Genomic DNA, 17,422 nt, shown 5'->3' with positions numbered 1-17,422 from the left:
GTAAAGTCTACAGGCTTGGAAAAATCAGTATGTGAATGGATACATAACTGGCTAAAACATCGTATTCAGAGAGCAGTGGTTAATGATTCATACTCTGAATGGTCTGGGGTCATCAGTGATGTACCCCAAGGTTCAGTGTTGGGACCCTTACTTCTTAATATATTTATAAACGATATATGGTCTGGGATTATAAATCCGAATTCAGTCTTTGCAGATGACACCAAACTGTGCAGTGGAATAACGTCCTTACAGGATGTCCTCAATTTACAAGCTGACCTCAATGCAATGTTTAATTGGGCAACTATGTGGCAAATGAGATTTAATGCTGATAAATGTAAGGTTATGCACTTGGGGGCTAAGAATATGCATGCATCATACATACTAGGGGGGGTACAACTGGGGGAATCAATGGTGGAGAAGGATCTGGGAGTTCTGGTAGATCACAAGCTTAATAATGGCATGCAATGCCAAGCTGCGGTTTCTAAAGCGAGCAAAATCCTCTCTTGTATTAAAAGAGGTATAGACTCCAGAGAGAGAGATATCATTTTACCCCTGTACAAATCATTAGTAAGACCTCATCTGGAATATGCAGTTCAGTTTTGGGCACAAATTCACAAAAAGAATATTGAGGAACAATAAAGTACAGAGAAGGGCAATCAAACTAATAACAGGCATGGAGGAGCTCGGCTATGAGGAAAGATTAGAGGAACTGAATTTATTCTCTTGACAAGAGGAGATTAAGGGGGGATATGATCAACCTGTATAAATACATCAGTGGTTCATATAGTGAACTCCACCTTGAGGTCATCACAGAGGACAAGGGGGCACTCTTTACATCTGGAGGAAAAGAGATTTAATTTCCAAATATGGAAAGGTTTCTTTACAGTAAGAGCTGTGAAAATGTGGAATAGACTCCCTCAAGAGTTGGTTTTTGGCCAGCTCAGTGGATTGCTTTAAAAAAGGCCTGGATTCTTTCTTAGTTACACAGAATATAACTGGATACTAACATTTATAGGTAAAGTTGATCCAGGGAATATCCGATTGCCTCTCGGGGGATCAGGAAGGAATGTTTTTCCCCTGTAGGAGCAAATTGGGTCATGCTTTGCTGGGTTTTTGCCTACCTCTGGATCAACTGTGGGTGTAGGGTTATAACTTTTTTTTTTAATGGTCGAACTGGATGGACTTTTGTCTTATTTTCAGCCAGACTAACTATGTAACTATGAAGGCCGCTCACCACACTGATGCTGAAGATGACCTCTTGATGGTGATCAATCTCACAGACTGTTCTAACCAGGCAAGAGGTAGTCAGCAATGCTCTGGTCCTCCCTCTGTCCATGCTCTGTCCATGTGGCCCTCTGGCTCAGCAGTCCATCCTGATAGATGGAGGTGGAAGAGCAGGCCACACTATCCCTATAGCATATTGGAGGGATTAAAGCCTAACTGCATGTTAATGGTGACTTTAAATAGTGTGTTTGAGTCAAACTGGTCCAAATGAACAATTTCTTTTGCGAATAGGTGTGCTCACTGTCAATGCTGTATAAACTGTAGGTAGCATCAGCTACATACAGTATGCAGTTCTCTGGCAGCAGGACAAAGATTTCCCATCTGCTGCCAGGACAAAAGTGAATTGGGCTGAGCTCTGCTCAGCCATTCATAGAAGCCTTGTATTTTATCAGTAAATACAAGGCTTCCTCCTATTGGCTAAGGCAGAGATCTTGAAGTTATTCACTCTCCTCAGCCTGGGTTCAGATTGATGCGGTCCGGAATTTGCAGTGTTTTCTGTGCGAATTCCACACTACATCAGAATCGCACCCCATTCATGCGAACCACTGCGGGTGTGTATGTTAAGTTAACAACACCCCGAAATTGGTCCGCAAAACGCAGTGCGATGTGCAGAATCGGATCGCATAGGTGTGAATACTAGAGATGAGCGAATCGAAGTAGCCGAAGTGGAATTCGAGTCGAATATCGGAAAAATTTCGATTTTCGGACGCGCGAATCGAAATTTTTCCGAAAATGGCGGCTGACATGTGCGGCGACGGAGCGGGGATGTCTGGGAAGGCGCGCAGACAAGGCGCGCTGACCCATAATGCATTCCTCAACGACATGTGATCGCATCAGCCAATCAGCAGCCAGCCAGCTAGCACTGTGTAATGGTCGAGCTATAAATAGCGGCCATTTTGGAATTCTTCATTTGCCTGCAGTCATTGAACAGAGGCAGACCGCTCTGTATTAGGGACAGGGACAGAGTTAGGGCCACAGAAATGATACTTGGGGACAGAGAAACGATACTTAGGGACAGAGAACTATTACTCAGGGACACAGAATTGTTAATTAGGGCCACAGAATCGTTACTTAGGGACAAAGAAACGCTAGTTAGGGCCACAGAATTCATACTCAGGGACAGACAGAATTGTTACTGAGTGCCAGAGAATTGTTACTTAGGGCCACAGAAACGTTATTAGGGCCACAGAATTGTTACTCAGGGACAGACAGAATTGTTACTGAGTGCCAGAGAATTGTTACTTAGGGCCACAGAAACGTTATTAGGGCCACAGAATTGTTACTCAGGGACAGACAGAATTGTTACTGAGTGCCAGATAATTGTTACTTAGGGCCACAGAAACGTTATTAGGGCCACAGAATTGTTACTCAGGGACAGACAGAATTGTTACTGAGTGCCAGAGAATTGTTACTTAGGGCCACAGAAACTTTAGTTAGGGCCACAGAATTGTTACTCAGGGACAGACACAGAATTGTTACTGAGGGCCACAGAACTGTTACTTAGGGCCCCAGAATTGTTACTCGCACAGACACAGAATTGTTACTCGCACAGACACAGAATTGTTACTGAGGGCCACAGAACTGTTACTTAGGGCCACAGAATTGTTACTCGCACAGACACAGAATTGTTACACAGGGACACAGAACTGTTACTGAGGGCCACAGAACCGTTACTTAGGGCCACAGAATTGTTACTCGCACAGACACAGAATTGTTACTCGCACAGACACAGAATTGTTACTGAGGGCCACAGAACTGTTAGTTAGGGCCACAGAATTGTTACTCGCACAGACACAGAATTGTTACTCGCACAGACACAGAATTGTTACTGAGGGCCACAGAACTGTTACTTGGGGCCACAGAAACGTTAATCAGGGACACAGAATTGTTACTGAGGGCCACAGAACTGTTACTTAGGGCCACAGAATTGTTACTCGCACAGACACAGAATTGTTACTCGCACAGACACAGAATTGTTACTGAGGGCCACAGAACTGTTACTTAGGGCCACAGAATTGTTACTCGCACAGACACAGAATTGTTACACAGGGACACAGAACTGTTACTGAGGGCCACAGAACCGTTACTTAGGGCCACAGAATTGTTACTCGCACAGACACAGAATTGTTACTCAGGGACACAGAATTGTTACTCAGGGACACAGAACTGTTACTGAGGGCCACAGAACTGTTACTTAAGGCCACAGAATTGTTGCTCGCACAGACACAGAATTCTTACTCGCACAGACACAGAATTGTTACTCAGGGACACAGAACTGTTACTTAGGGCCACAGAACTGTTAGTTAGGGCCACAGAATTGTTACTCGCACAGACACAGAATTGTTACTCGCACAGACACAGAATTGTTACTGAGGGCCACAGAACTGTTACTTGGGGCCACAGAAACGTTAATCAGGGACACAGAATTGTTACTGAGGGCCACAGAACTGTTAGGGCCACAGAATTGTTACTCGCACAGACACAGAATTGTTACTCGCACAGACACAGAATTGTTACTGAGGGCCACAGAACTGTTACTTGGGGCCACAGAAACGTTACTGAGGGACACAGAATTGTTACTGAGGGCCACAGAACTGTTACTTAGGGCCACAGAATTGTTACTCGCACAGACACAGAATTGTTACTCGCACAGACACAGAATTGTTACTGAGGGCCACAGAACTGTTACTTAGGGCCACAGAATTGTTACTCGCACAGACACAGAATTGTTACACAGGGACACAGAACTGTTACTGAGGGCCACAGAACCGTTACTTAGGGCCACAGAATTGTTACTCGCACAGACACAGAATTGTTACTCGCACAGACACAGAATTGTTACTCGCACAGACACAGAATTGTTACTCAGGGACACAGAACTGTTACTGAGGGCCACAGAACTGTTACTTAGGGCCACAGAATTGTTGCTCGCACAGACACAGAATTCTTACTCGCACAGACACAGAATTGTTACTCAGGGACACAGAACTGTTACTTAGGGCCACAGAACTGTTAGTTAGGGCCACAGAATTGTTACTCGCACAGACACAGAATTGTTACTCGCACAGACACAGAACTGTTACTTGGGGCCACAGAAACGTTAATCAGGGACACAGAATTGTTACTGAGGGCCACAGAACTGTTACTTAGGGCCACAGAATTGTTACTCGCACAGACACAGAATTGTTACTGAGGGCCACAGAACTGTTACTTGGGGCCACAGAAACGTTAATCAGGGACACAGAATTGTTACTGAGGGCCACAGAACTGTTACTTAGGGCCACAGAATTGTTACTCGCACAGACACAGAATTGTTACTCAGGGACACAGAACTGTTACTGAGGGCCACAGAACTGTTACTTAGGGCCACAGAATTGTTACTCGCACAGACACAGAATTGTTACTCGCACAGACACAGAATTGTTACTGAGGGCCACAGAACTGTTACTTGGGGCCACAGAAACGTTAATCAGGGACACAGAATTGTTACTGAGGGCCACAGAACTGTTACTTAGGGCCACAGAATTGTTACTCGCACAGACACAGAATTGTTACTCGCACAGACACAGAATTGTTACTGAGGGCCACAGAACTGTTACTTGGGGCCACAGAAACGTTAATCAGGGACACAGAATTGTTACTGAGGGCCACAGAACTGTTAGGGCCACAGAATTGTTACTCGCACAGACACAGAATTGTTACTCGCACAGACACAGAATTGTTACTGAGGGCCACAGAACTGTTACTTGGGGCCACAGAAACGTTAATCAGGGACACAGAATTGTTACTGAGGGCCACAGAACTGTTACTTAGGGCCACAGAATTGTTACTCGCACAGACACAGAATTGTTACACAGGGACACAGAACTGTTACTGAGGGCCACAGAACCGTTACTTAGGGCCACAGAATTGTTACTAGCACAGACACAGAATTGTTACTCGCACAGACACAGAACTGTTACTGAGGGCCACCGAACTGTTACTTAGGGCCACAGAATTGTTACTCGCACAGACACAGAATTGTTACTCGCACAGACACAGAACTGTTACTGAGGGCTACAGAACTGTTACTTAGGGCCACAGAATTGTTACTCGCACAGACACAGAATTGTTACTCGCACAGACACAGAATTGTTACTGAGGGCCACAGAACTGTTACTTGGGGCCACAGAAACGTTAATCAGGGACACAGAATTGTTACTGAGGGCCACAGAACTGTTACTTAGGGCCACAGAATTGTTACTCGCACAGACACAGAATTGTTACTCAGGGACACAGAATTGTTACTCAGGGACACATAATCGTTTAATTAAAGAGTATGTCAGACAACATGCAGAGGAGTGGCAGAGGAGGCAATGTTTTAGGAGCGAGCAGACGTGGCAGCAGAGGAAGGGGTCGAGGCAGCACTATTCGCAGCCAGAGGCCAGTGCTCCCGGTGTCATCCAGCGGTCGTGTCTCCACCGACAACCCTGCCGTCATCGATTGGTTGGCTCGGTCGTCTTCCTCTTCCCAGGTCACCTCTGACACCTACAGCCAACGGTCGGTGGGTACGTCAGACACAACCGTTAGTTGGCATGGCCCGGGACCAAGCCCACTGAAATCACGTGTCCTCTACCTGCCCCTGTCCTTTGGTGTTCCCTCACCAAGCGAAGTATCGCATGCTGTGGGCTCAGCCCCACTGTACAGTGAGGAAGAGCTAACAGAGGGCGGTCAGGAACGGGGGGAGACATCCGCCTTTTCAGCAGCCAGGCGAAGAAGTAGTGGCGAGGAGAGTGGCCCGGTAGCCGGTCTAGAGACAGGTCTGTCTCCTGACCCAGACGCAGCCGAGGGGGCTAGTAGTGAGGCGGAGACCCTACTTGATGATGAGGAGGTTGATCGCACTTGGCAGCCTCGTCGTCATCAGGCAATTTCTTCCGCATCATCAGGAGAAGAGGGTGGCAGCTTGGCAGTGAGCGAAACAGTCGGTGGGTTGCCCAGGAGACAGCAGCAGGGTCGCAGCAGTGTCAGTGGAAGCAGTGTCAGTGGAGCCAAACGGCCACGGAGTAGAGCACCAGCTCCACTGCAGCCTACGACCACGGCCAGTAGTGGTGCCGGTGTGCACGGAGGAAGCAGCAGTCAGCCAGTGAGGAGTATCGGGGGCAAAGTTTCCTACTCGGCGGTGTGGCAATTTTTCGTCAAGCCGCCCAAGGAAGTAAACGTAGCCGTATGTCGACTATGTGGCCAGAAAGTCAAGCGTGGCCAGGGGGCCCATGTTGGGACTACAGCGTTGCGGCAGCATATGCAGCGTCGCCATTTGGTGACCTGGGAAAACCGTGATAAAGATACGGCGGTTCTGCCCGCCCCAGCCCCCGCTCCATCACCCGCTCCGTTACTTGCTCCGTCACTCGACGTCAATCGCCCTCCATCAGCCAGTCAAGGCTCCAACACCTCTGCTGAGGGGAGTTGTCGCTCGTTGGCATCTTCCGCTCGTTCAGATGCTCTTTCTCCTGCTACTCTTCTTCACGGATTCCGTCAGCAGTCTTTCTTGGAATCCGTTTCCAAGAGACAACAGTTTGCGAGCACGCACCCGACGGTGCAAAAGCTGAACGTCCTCCTGTCCAAGTTGCTGGTGCTGCAGTCCCTCCCTTTCCAAGTGGTGGACTCAGCACCTTTCAGAGAAATGATGGCTTGTGCCGCGCCGCGGTGGAGAGTGCCAAGCTGTCATTTCTTCGCCAAAAAGGCAGTGCCAGCCCTGCATTCACATGTAGAAGACATGGTGGGCCAGTCTTTGAGCATGTCGGTCTCTGCCAAAGTGCACGGCAGCGCCGACGTGTGGAGCTGTAACTACGGTCAGGGACAGTACATGTCATTTACGGCCCACTGGGTGAACGTGGTGCCGTCACAGCCGCACCAGCAACTTGGACAGGTCACGCCGCTTTTGCCTCCACGTTTGCACGTCCTTGGTCCGGCAAAGATGTCCGCCTCTACCACCTCTTCTTCCGCCGTGTCCTCAGCCGCCACCCCCGTGCCAAGTCCCATTACCCGACCGGCATATCACATGTGCAGGGCGCAACGGTGTCACACTGTTCTGCACCTGGTATGCCTTGGCGAACGTAGTCACACAGGGGAGGAACTTCTGAGTGTAATGAACAGAGAAATCGACAGATGGCTGTCTCCGCGCAAACTGAAAATCGGAACCATGTTGACCGACAACGGAAAGAACATGGTGTCTGCTCTGCGTCAAGGAAGGTTGTGCCATGCGCCATGCATGGCTCACGTGTTCAATCTGGTTGTCAAGCGGTTCCTAAAATCCACCATCCCACTGCAAGACATCCTTAAAATGTCACGTAAACTTTGCATGCATTTCAGCCATTCCTACACCGCAAAGCACACCCTCCTTGAGCTGCAGCGGCAGAACGGAATTCCACATCATCGCCTGATCTGCGACGTTGCAACAAGGTGGAATTCAACCCTACACATGTTAGACCGCCTTTACGAGCAGCGAAAGGCCATCACCGATTTCCTGATGTTACAAGCGGATAAAGGTACTCCCCTGTGTAACTTCGATGTCAGCCATTGGCAGCTCATGCGTGACACCTGCGCTTGCTCAGGCCCTTTGAGGAGGCCACGCTATTCGTGAGTCGGCAGGACTATGGGATGAACGATGTCATTCCTCTGTTGCACGTCCTGGAACAAATGCTGTTAACAATGGCTGGTCAGGGTGCGGTAGACGTGGCGCACAGATCTCAACGCCACATGACCCCTGTGGGGGCAGGACAGGAAGAAGAGGAGGAGGTAGAGGAGGACATTGGTGCTCAGGAATTATTGAGTGAAATGGGTGGTTTTTCCACTCAGCGGACAGGAGTGGAGGAGCAGGAGCATCTGGTAGAGGAGGAGGAGGAGGAGACAGAGGATCCAGACGCACCGTGGCAGTATGCTGTGGAGATGGAGGTAGGGAGTCCCTCGCATTCCTTGGCACAAATGGCCCATAGCATGCTCGCTTGCTTGCGTAGCGACAGCCGAATAATAACCATCAGACAGAGGGATGACTTTTGGCTGTCCACCTTGTTGGACCCTCGCTACCGTTCAAAAATGGTGGCCTTTTTCACACCTGCTGAGAGGGAGGCCAAAATAACGTACTATAAAAACCACCTATGTAGTCAGCTGGTCTCTGCCTTTCTGCGCCAACGTCCATCCTCAGACACTGTGGGCCCTGTGCGCTCGCGTTCCGCTGCCATGGCAGCAGGGGAGGGGTGGGGTGGTAGGAGCAGTGGCAGCTCCACCAGCAGCGGCTGCCTCAGTCTGCAGTCGATGATGAGTAGCTTTCTTCACCAGCGCAGTGAGGAAACTACTAACCAGCCGCAGCAGCAGCAGCATCAGGTGGACCTGGAGCAGGACCTCAAACAACAGGCTTAGGCCTACTTGGACAGCACCCTGCCAACCGAGGTAGACAATCCCCTTGACTACTGGGCAACAAAACTTGACCTTTGACCCCAACTAGCTGAATTTGCCCTTGAAAGGCTGTCATGCCCGGCCAGTAGCGTGGCATCGGAGCGCGTGTTTAGTGCGGCAGGAGGTATTGCAACTCCGCGGAGGACACGACTGTCCACCCAAAGTGTGGAGAGACTCACGTTTGTGAAAATGAATCAGGCGTGGATTAGTCTGGATTTCAAACCACTAGTTCCTGACACAACTGACTAAATCCGCCATGAATCATGCCCCAAACATGTGCCACTTTCAGGTCTCCTCACACACTGCTTGTGTTTTCAATTTTTTGACATAGGGTGCTGGCAGATTACACTGTTCAACAAATTTTTATTTTTTGCCAGTTTTGGAAACAAAAGGATCCATTTCTTAATGAATTTCACATTCTGAGTTCAAATATAACAATGAAATTTGTCAATTGGCTCTAGTTTTTCTGTAAATGGAAAGTTTTCTACTATAGGCGTAATGACTACATAATGCACAATAATTATATAGATAGATGTCTTTCCACAAATATAAAGCAAGTGATATTGACTACATAACAAAGCCTAAATGGCATCATATATTGCATAGGATTACCAAGAAAAATTATAGCCATAAGCTAAGTTGAATCATTTTAATACTTAGGATTCTCACTAGTTTTGTCTTCAGTTTGTGTCGGTTTTGCTTCTCTTGGCTTTTCTCTTGTATTCGAGGAAAGGGCTATCTTTTACAACTGCATGTGACTACACGCTTCAGGTTCTTCCTCACTTGACTCAACCACGAAGGATTCTGGTGCTTTAGGAATTGGTAGCCCCTCTCCATGAGGAACTGGACGTATTGCCGATGGAATATTTGGATAGTGCACAGATAACTTTTTCTTCTTATTTAGCCCTTTTACAATTGGAGGCACCATACAAAAGTAACAATTACTAACATGATCTGTTGGCTCTCTCCAAATCATTGGCACAGCGAAAGGCATAGATGCCTTTTTTCCATTCAACCATTGCTCCAGTGCCGTCCCACAAGAATTGCAGCATATATGTGGTGCCCAGCTCTTGTCCTGGTCTCCTATCTTGCAGCCAAAATACAAGTTGTAGGCTTTCTTAATCATTCCTGTTATCCTCCTTTTTTGTGAGATAAAAGTTATTTCACCGCAGATATAGCAGAAATTATCTGCTTTATTCACACAAGTTCGAGGCATTACTGAGTAGCCTATATAAGCAGAAAACGAAATGTAAAGACGAACTACAATCAGCTACAGATACTGCAGCTTTTATGCAGTGAAGTGATGCAATTAAAGGCTAATATTGCATCATCTCAGTATACATGCAATTTTCTATTGGTCACCAGCATCAATTGCGCAATATGGAGCTGAAGTTGCATCATAATTTTGAATGGCTTACGTCATTAGATGGGTGAATATATCATGGAAACTAGAGCCAATCAACATTTTTTAGGGTCATTTTCGTTTTCAGCACCCCAAAATTATGTAAGATTAGCTAATTTTATGCCCAAAACTTTTTACCTGTTGAACAGTGTTACGGGCCTCCCATAGCTGCTGCCAGGCCCCTAATCTGCCATGGGCCCCTATATACCGCCTCCTCATGCTGCTGCCAGGTCCAGAGTGTCTCATGCCATGTGCCACTTTCAGGTCTCCTCACACACTGCTGGTGTGTTCAATTTTTTGTCATAGGGTGCTGGCAGATTACGGGCCTCCTATAGCTGCTGCCAGGCCCCTAATCTGCCATGGGCCCCTATACCGCCTCCTCATGCTGCTGCCAGGTCCACAGTCTCTCATGGGTCCCTGTACGGCCTCCCATTGCTGCTGTCTCCATCGCCACACTCTGCCATGTGCCACTTTCAGGTCTCCTCACACACTGCTGGTGTGTTCCATTTTTGTCATAGGGTGCTGGCAGATTACGGGCCTCCCATTGCTGCTGCCAGGCCTGTAATCTGCCATGGGCCCCCGTACCGCCTGGTCACGCTGCTGCTGGGTCCACAGTGTGACATGGGTCCTTGTACCGCCTCCCATTGCTCCCACTGCATGTGCCACTTTCAGGTCTCCTCACACTCCTGCTGGTTTCCATTTTGTCATAGGTTGCTGTATGGCCTCCCATTGCTGCTGCCTCCACCGCCACACTGTGGCTCCAAACACTGGTTTTGGCCCCGTGACTGGCCAAATGAGTGAAGTGTGCGGTGATTCTAAGATCGACGGCACTCATCTGCATGTCATACTGAGTGACAGTATTATTTCTCTTCCCCAGCAGACTCCAAGGGCATTTAAATTAAAGGTACAGTGTTCTGCACTAATATTAAGTCTCTCTGAAGCCTAGAAACACCCTTTTTTAAGTTAAATTCACAGCGAATTTATTCGACTCGAATCGAATATTGTCCATGAATTCGCCGAATCAGTCGAATCGAATTTTTCATTTCTTCGCTCATCTCTAGTGAATACCCATGCAATCTAATACCTTTTTGGTGTGGATCTGGTGCGATTTGAACCATACCTAATGCGATGCAGTTTCTGTGCGAATCACATGCGATGTACCGCACCGCATTAGTGTGAACCTTGCCACAGTGGTGAGGTATTTCTATCTAATAAGCTCCTTTAGGTGTAAAAAACAGGTATTCAGAAGGCTTCAGTGTTGCCTCCTGAATGTCTATCAGCCACTTCTGCAACACTCTGTAAAAAATCAAGTTACTTACGGTAACGTCTTTTCCGGGAGTCTTTCAGGCCAGCACCTTGAGAGACCTCGGCTCCTCCCCATCTGAGGAAACACCTCCACCCTAAAATAAAAGACCTCCACTCCCCTCCGACCTCAGTTCTCCAAACATCCTCCGGTCAAGTGGGGGAGACACAACGTGAGACAATGTAATCACCACAAATCATGCTCACATAATCCATATCAACACTGGGTGGGAAACCGGTGCTGGCCTGAAAGACTCCCAGAAAAGACGTTACCGTAAGTAACTTGATTTTTCCCCTTACATCTTTCAGGCCAGCACCTTGAGAGGATAAACGAGTACTCACCCCTCGGGCAGGCTAACTGCTTGCAAGACCTTACGACCAAAGGCCTGCTCCTGCACCGAGACCAGGTCCAACCTGTAATGTTTGGCAAATGTGTCATAACTGGACCATGTTGCCACTCTGCAGATCTGCCCCGGAGACGCCCCTGTAAATTCAGCCTGAGTAGCTGCCACCGCTCGGGTGGAGTGCGCCCTGATACCTTCCGGAACCTCCAGGCCTTCCGCCTGGTATGCTCCAGAAATTGCCAACTTCAACCAACCTGCCAGCGTCCTTCTGGACGCCTTTTTTCCTTTCATAGTTCCCTTGAAAAAAACAAAAAAGGATTCGGTGCTCTTAAACTCCCTAGTCCTTTCTAGATATTGGAGTATGCACCTTCTGACATCCAATAAATGAAACTTTTTCTGATCATCCCCAACCGGGTCAGGAAAAAATGAGGAAAGGACTATGTCCTGTTCCCTCTGGAATCTCTGTGCCACCTTCGGGATGAAGGATGGGTCCGTTTGAAAAACTACCGTCCGAAAAAACACGGAGAAAGGGCGAACTGATAGATAACGCTTCCAGCTCACACACCCTCCTTGCCGTGGTAACCGCTACCAAGAAGGCAGTCTTGACGGTGAGTTCGCCAATCGAGCAGGACTCCAGGGGCTCGAATGGCGTCCTCGTCATCGCACCAAGTACCTTGGCCAAATCCCACATCGGGAACGGACTGGCCCTTGGAGGCCTCTGTCTCACTAGAGCTTTAAAAAATCTAGCCACCAGCGCCTCCCTGGCCAGGGGTGTCTTCAGGAACACACTGAGAGCAGAGATCTGTCCTTTGAGCGTGCTAACCGATAACCCCTTGTCAGCCCCTGCCTGCAGAAATTCCAACACAGACACTAAGCTGTGGGTTGCCAGTGACATCTGATCACACCAAGCAGTAAAGCGACCCCAGACCCTACCATAAATGGCCTGGGTCTCCTCTTTCCTACTGGCCAGTAACGTGGCCACTAACCTGGGCGACAAACCCTTCCCTAAGAGGAGCTGCTGCTCAGAAACCAAATGGTTAACCTCAACTTCCTCACGTTGGGGCAAAGGACCGGTCCCTGTGATAACAAATCCTCCCTTGGTGGCAATTCCCAGGGTGGACAGGAGGCTAAACTCCTCAGTGTCGTGAACCAAGCCCTCCGTGGCCAGAAGGGAGCTATCAGAATCAATGAGGTCCTCTCTGTTCTGAATTTCCTCAAAACTAGGGGAAGCAAGGGAACCGGGGGGAAGGCGTAACACAGCCGGTAGTCCCACTTTTGACTCAGCGCGTCCACTGCCCTTGATCCGTCCCCGTGGGACCCCCACCTCAGCACAATTTCCTGAAACACCTCAGGGTTCAGGGCCCATTCTGATTCCCTGAGTCGTGTTCTGCTCAGAAAATCCGCTTTCCGGTTTAGCTCTCCTCTTAAATGTACCGCAGACAGGGATGCCAAGGTCACCTCCGCCCAGGACAAGAGCGTTGCTGCTAAGGCTCCAAGGGCCCTGCTCCTCGTCCCCCCTTGCCTGTTTACATACGCCACTGTCGTGGCATTGTCCGATAGGACTCGCACATGGTGGCCCCTGATTCTCACCTGGAAGGCCTGAAGAGCCTCTGCCACTGCCCTGAGCCTCTGAATCTGCGAAGAGCAGCAAGTCGTCCAGATAGGCTATCACTGGAATTCCCATCAAACGAATAGGAACCAGTGCCTCCGTCAGAACCTTGGTAAAAATTCTCAGAGAGGAGGACAGTCCAAATAGAAGAGCCCTGAACTGCCAGTGTCGCACTCCTCCCTCTCCCTCCACTGCCAACCTTAGGAACCGCTGAGAAGTTTCCGCAATGGGCACGTGCAGGTATGCGTCTTGCAGGTCTATGGACGCCATAAAGGACCCTGGCGGGATCAGGGACCTGACTGTAAATATAGACCCCATGCGGAACCTCCGGTAACGCACAGACCTGTTGAGGGGTTTTAGGTTCAAAATCAGCCGGAATGCTCCAGACGGCTTTTGAACCAGAAATACATGGGAGTACACCCCCTTCCTTTGTTCCCCTTCTGGGACCTTGACTATGACCCTTCGGTCCTCTAGATCCTCCAAGGCAGTGATCAGGGCAGGGTTTCTTGGACATGACGTCACCATATATCTCTCGGACGGTGTCTTTACGAACTCCACCCGATAACCCCTTCTGACAATATCCAGAATGAAGAGACTGGTGTCGACTGCTTCCCACTGCGGGAGGAAGGCCGCCAATCTTCCTCCCACAGGAGGCACAGAGTCAGTGCGGTTTCCGGGGCTGCTCAGGAAGGCGAAAAATCGCCCCTCCCCTGCCCCAACCTCTCTGTCCTGTAGGCCTACCCTGGCCCACCGGTCTAAGGCTCAGTTTCCTTAATGGACGGACCCTACGTGTCCCTCCCTCCGGCAACTTCCTCTTGAGGGGAAAAGATTTTTTCTTGTCTGCCGTTCGGTCCAGCAATTCCTCCAACCCTGGGCCGAACAGACAATCTCCTGTGAGAGGGATACTGCACAGTCTGACCTTGGAAGTGATGTCCCCTTGCCACGTTTTTAACCATAGTTGCCTCCTAGCCGAATTGGTGAGAGCCACTGACCTAGCCCCCAACCTCACCGACTCAGCAGACGCATCCGCAATATATCCTACCCCCTGCAGAAGGGTCTCAAAAGAGGCCAGGATCCTTTCCTTGGGGGAGTCCGCCACTATATGGGCCTGCAACTGAGTAAGCCAGTACTCCAAGTTTCTGGCTACCACCGTCAAGGCCATGGCCGGTTTCAGATTATACAAGGTTGAGTCCCAGGCTTTTCTAAGAAGGGATTCTGCTCTCCTATCCAGCAAATCTGGTAGAACCCCCATGTCCTCAAATGCCAGGTCTGTCCTCCTAGTCATTTGGGAGAAGGCCGCGTCTAGTTTGGGGTTCTTGTTCCACACTGCAGCGGGGTCCTCACTAAACGGAAACCGTCTTTTTAGCGATTTAGAAAAGAACGGCTTCCTCTCTGGGTCCTGCCATTCCTTCTTAATAGTCTCGATTAAGACGTCATGTACAGGGAAGATTCTGTAACTATGCTCCTCCAACCCCTGATACATCTGGTCATGGAGAGATAGGGTCTTAACCTCCTCCTTTATGTCCTGGGTCTCATAAATTGCCCCCAAGAGCTCATCCACCTCCTCTAGGGACAATTTATACCGGGAGGGACCCCTGCTTACCTCCGAGGGACCCTCCCCTGTGGATTCCTCCTCTGACCGGGAATCCCCCAATGGTTCCCCGTCGTCCCTAGCCACGAGAGGCTCCGTGCTGCGACTTAAGGGCGCCGGGGGGGGAATGTGTAGACTGGGGAAGCGCAAAGCGCTCCATGAGCGATTTAAAGGAGTCAACCGTGCTAGTCAACTCCTTTACAGACCTAGCTAAGTCCCCCTGCTCAGGGCTGTCTTCCCTCACTAACCCCTCTATGCATGGGCCACACAGCACCTTCCTCCAGGATTCTCTCAACACCTCCTTGCAGGATGGGCATCTCCGTTTGGGCTCCTGGTGTTTAGTCCTAGCCCGAGCCTTGCCCTGAAAAACATAAAGAAGGGGCAGGAGGGAAGTCACTATATCACCCATTACTCTTCCCCGGCAGAGCCTAAGGGTCTGCACCCACCGCAGACCCCCTGCCCTACCCTTCCAGGAATGCCCCTGGAGCTAGGGGGCAACAGATAGGGGAGGCCTCCACTGAGGCACCTTACCTGTATCTGGCTGGTGCTAGCGTCTCCTGGTCCCGGTGCCTCCGACATCGCGCTCCGGGAGGGTGGTCGCTTGGTGCAGGCCTGTCCCCCAGGCTACTATGCACCGCACCGCCTTTTAAATTTTGCGCGCCGTGGTTTGAGCGGAAGCGGAAGTCGCGGCCCGGGGTGAAGCCTCTCCCGGCGTCCGGCCCAGCAACAAGCACGCCAGCATGGGAAGGAGCGAGACATCACCCCGATCCTCTCCAGATCGTACCACAGCCACCCCGACACCCAAACTCGCCGGAGGGGGTCAGGGGGCGAAGTGCAGGTACGTGCTGAGCCCCGTCACCCGGGGTGCGCGCCCACTGCTACACAGCCCGCCCAAGGAGGATGTGCAGCCAGACCCTCCGGCCCTAGGCCCCCCTGCCATCTAGGTGACAGCACCTCGAGCTTCCTCGTGTCTCCCCACCGGAGGAAACACCTGAACTGAGGTCGGAGGGGAGTGGAGGTCTTTTATTTTAGGGTGGAGGTGTTTCCTCAGATGGGGAGGAGCTGAGGTCTCTCAAGGTGCTGGCCTGAAAGACGTAAGGGGAAAATAGATTTACTGTGGATCACTCTTCAAAGAGCAACACAGGTGAAAGTAAGCCCTAAGAGTGCTGTAGAAAAACAAAAAGAAAAGAAAAACAACAAAACATCAATAGTATGAATAAACAAGTAAATACTAATCTCAACATTTTGAAGAAGGGCTGCAGACTACTGTGTGAACAATCATTCTGCACAGCAAAAACATGGTGAACCACTGCCAACATGAAGTAAGTAAAAGCTATATACCATACCTGGCTGATGCAACTGCAAGCTGGAAATCACTGAAAAATACATCGCTAGGCCAGTGATTTGCTCTAGTGTTTGCTGACTCCAGCGCTGGGGGTTATTATTGCAGCATTGATACCAATATTGGGGGTTATTATCCACTGACACCAGAGCTGAAACTCAGGTACAATATAAATAATAATTTCAGGTATGGATATTTCATACTTAACTACATTGTTCCAGCTTGGACTAATGTAACTATGTATATATTCTACCTGGCCAAAGGCCCTGGAAGCTGGAAATCACTGAAATATACACCAATACTCCCATAATCTCCACTTGCTTCCGAGTACTGCAAGAATAATCCCCAATACTGGTGTCGGTTGATGCATTATTAACCCCCAACATTGTTGTCAGTGGGTGTAATAATAACCCACAGAATTTGTGCTAATGGACGCAATAATAACCCTCCAACACTGGTGGATGCATTATTTCCCCCAACACTGGTGTCAGTGGATGCATTATTGACCCCCAATACTGATGTCAATGGATGCATTATTAACCCCCAACATTGGAGTCAGTGGACGCATTAATAATCTGCAACACTGGTGTCAGTGGATGCATAATTAATCCCCAACACTGTTGCCAGTGGATGCATTATTAACTTCCAACACTGGTGTCAGCAGACGCATCATCAACTCCCAACATTAGTGTTAGTGGACACATTAATAATCTGCAACACTGGTGTCAGTGGATGCATCTTTAATTCCTAACACTGCTGTCAGTGGATGCATTATTACCTTTCATCACTGGTGTTAGTGGGTATAATAAACCCCAGAATTAGTGTCGACGAACACAAAAATGACCGGCAACATCGGTGCCAGTGGATACATTATTAACCCCTAACACTGGTGTCAGCAGACGCATTACTAACCCCCAACATTGGAGTCAGTGGACGCATTAATAATCTGCAACACTCGTGTCAGTGGATGCATAATTAACCCCCAACACTGTTATCAGTGGATGCATTATTAACTTCCAACACTGGTGTCAGCAGACACATTGTTAACTCCCAACATTAGAGTCAGTGGACACATTAATAATCTGCAACACTGGTGTCAGTGGATGCATCTTTAACT

The sequence above is a fragment of the Staurois parvus genome, unplaced genomic scaffold (assembly GCF_062004578.1).
Source record: "Staurois parvus isolate SC_StPar_1 unplaced genomic scaffold, SC_StPar_1.0 ptg000763l, whole genome shotgun sequence".
Classification (NCBI taxonomy): Eukaryota; Metazoa; Chordata; class Amphibia; order Anura; family Ranidae; genus Staurois; species Staurois parvus.
The sequence above is the reverse complement of the archived record's forward strand: the minus strand, read 5'-3'. Positions refer to the sequence as shown.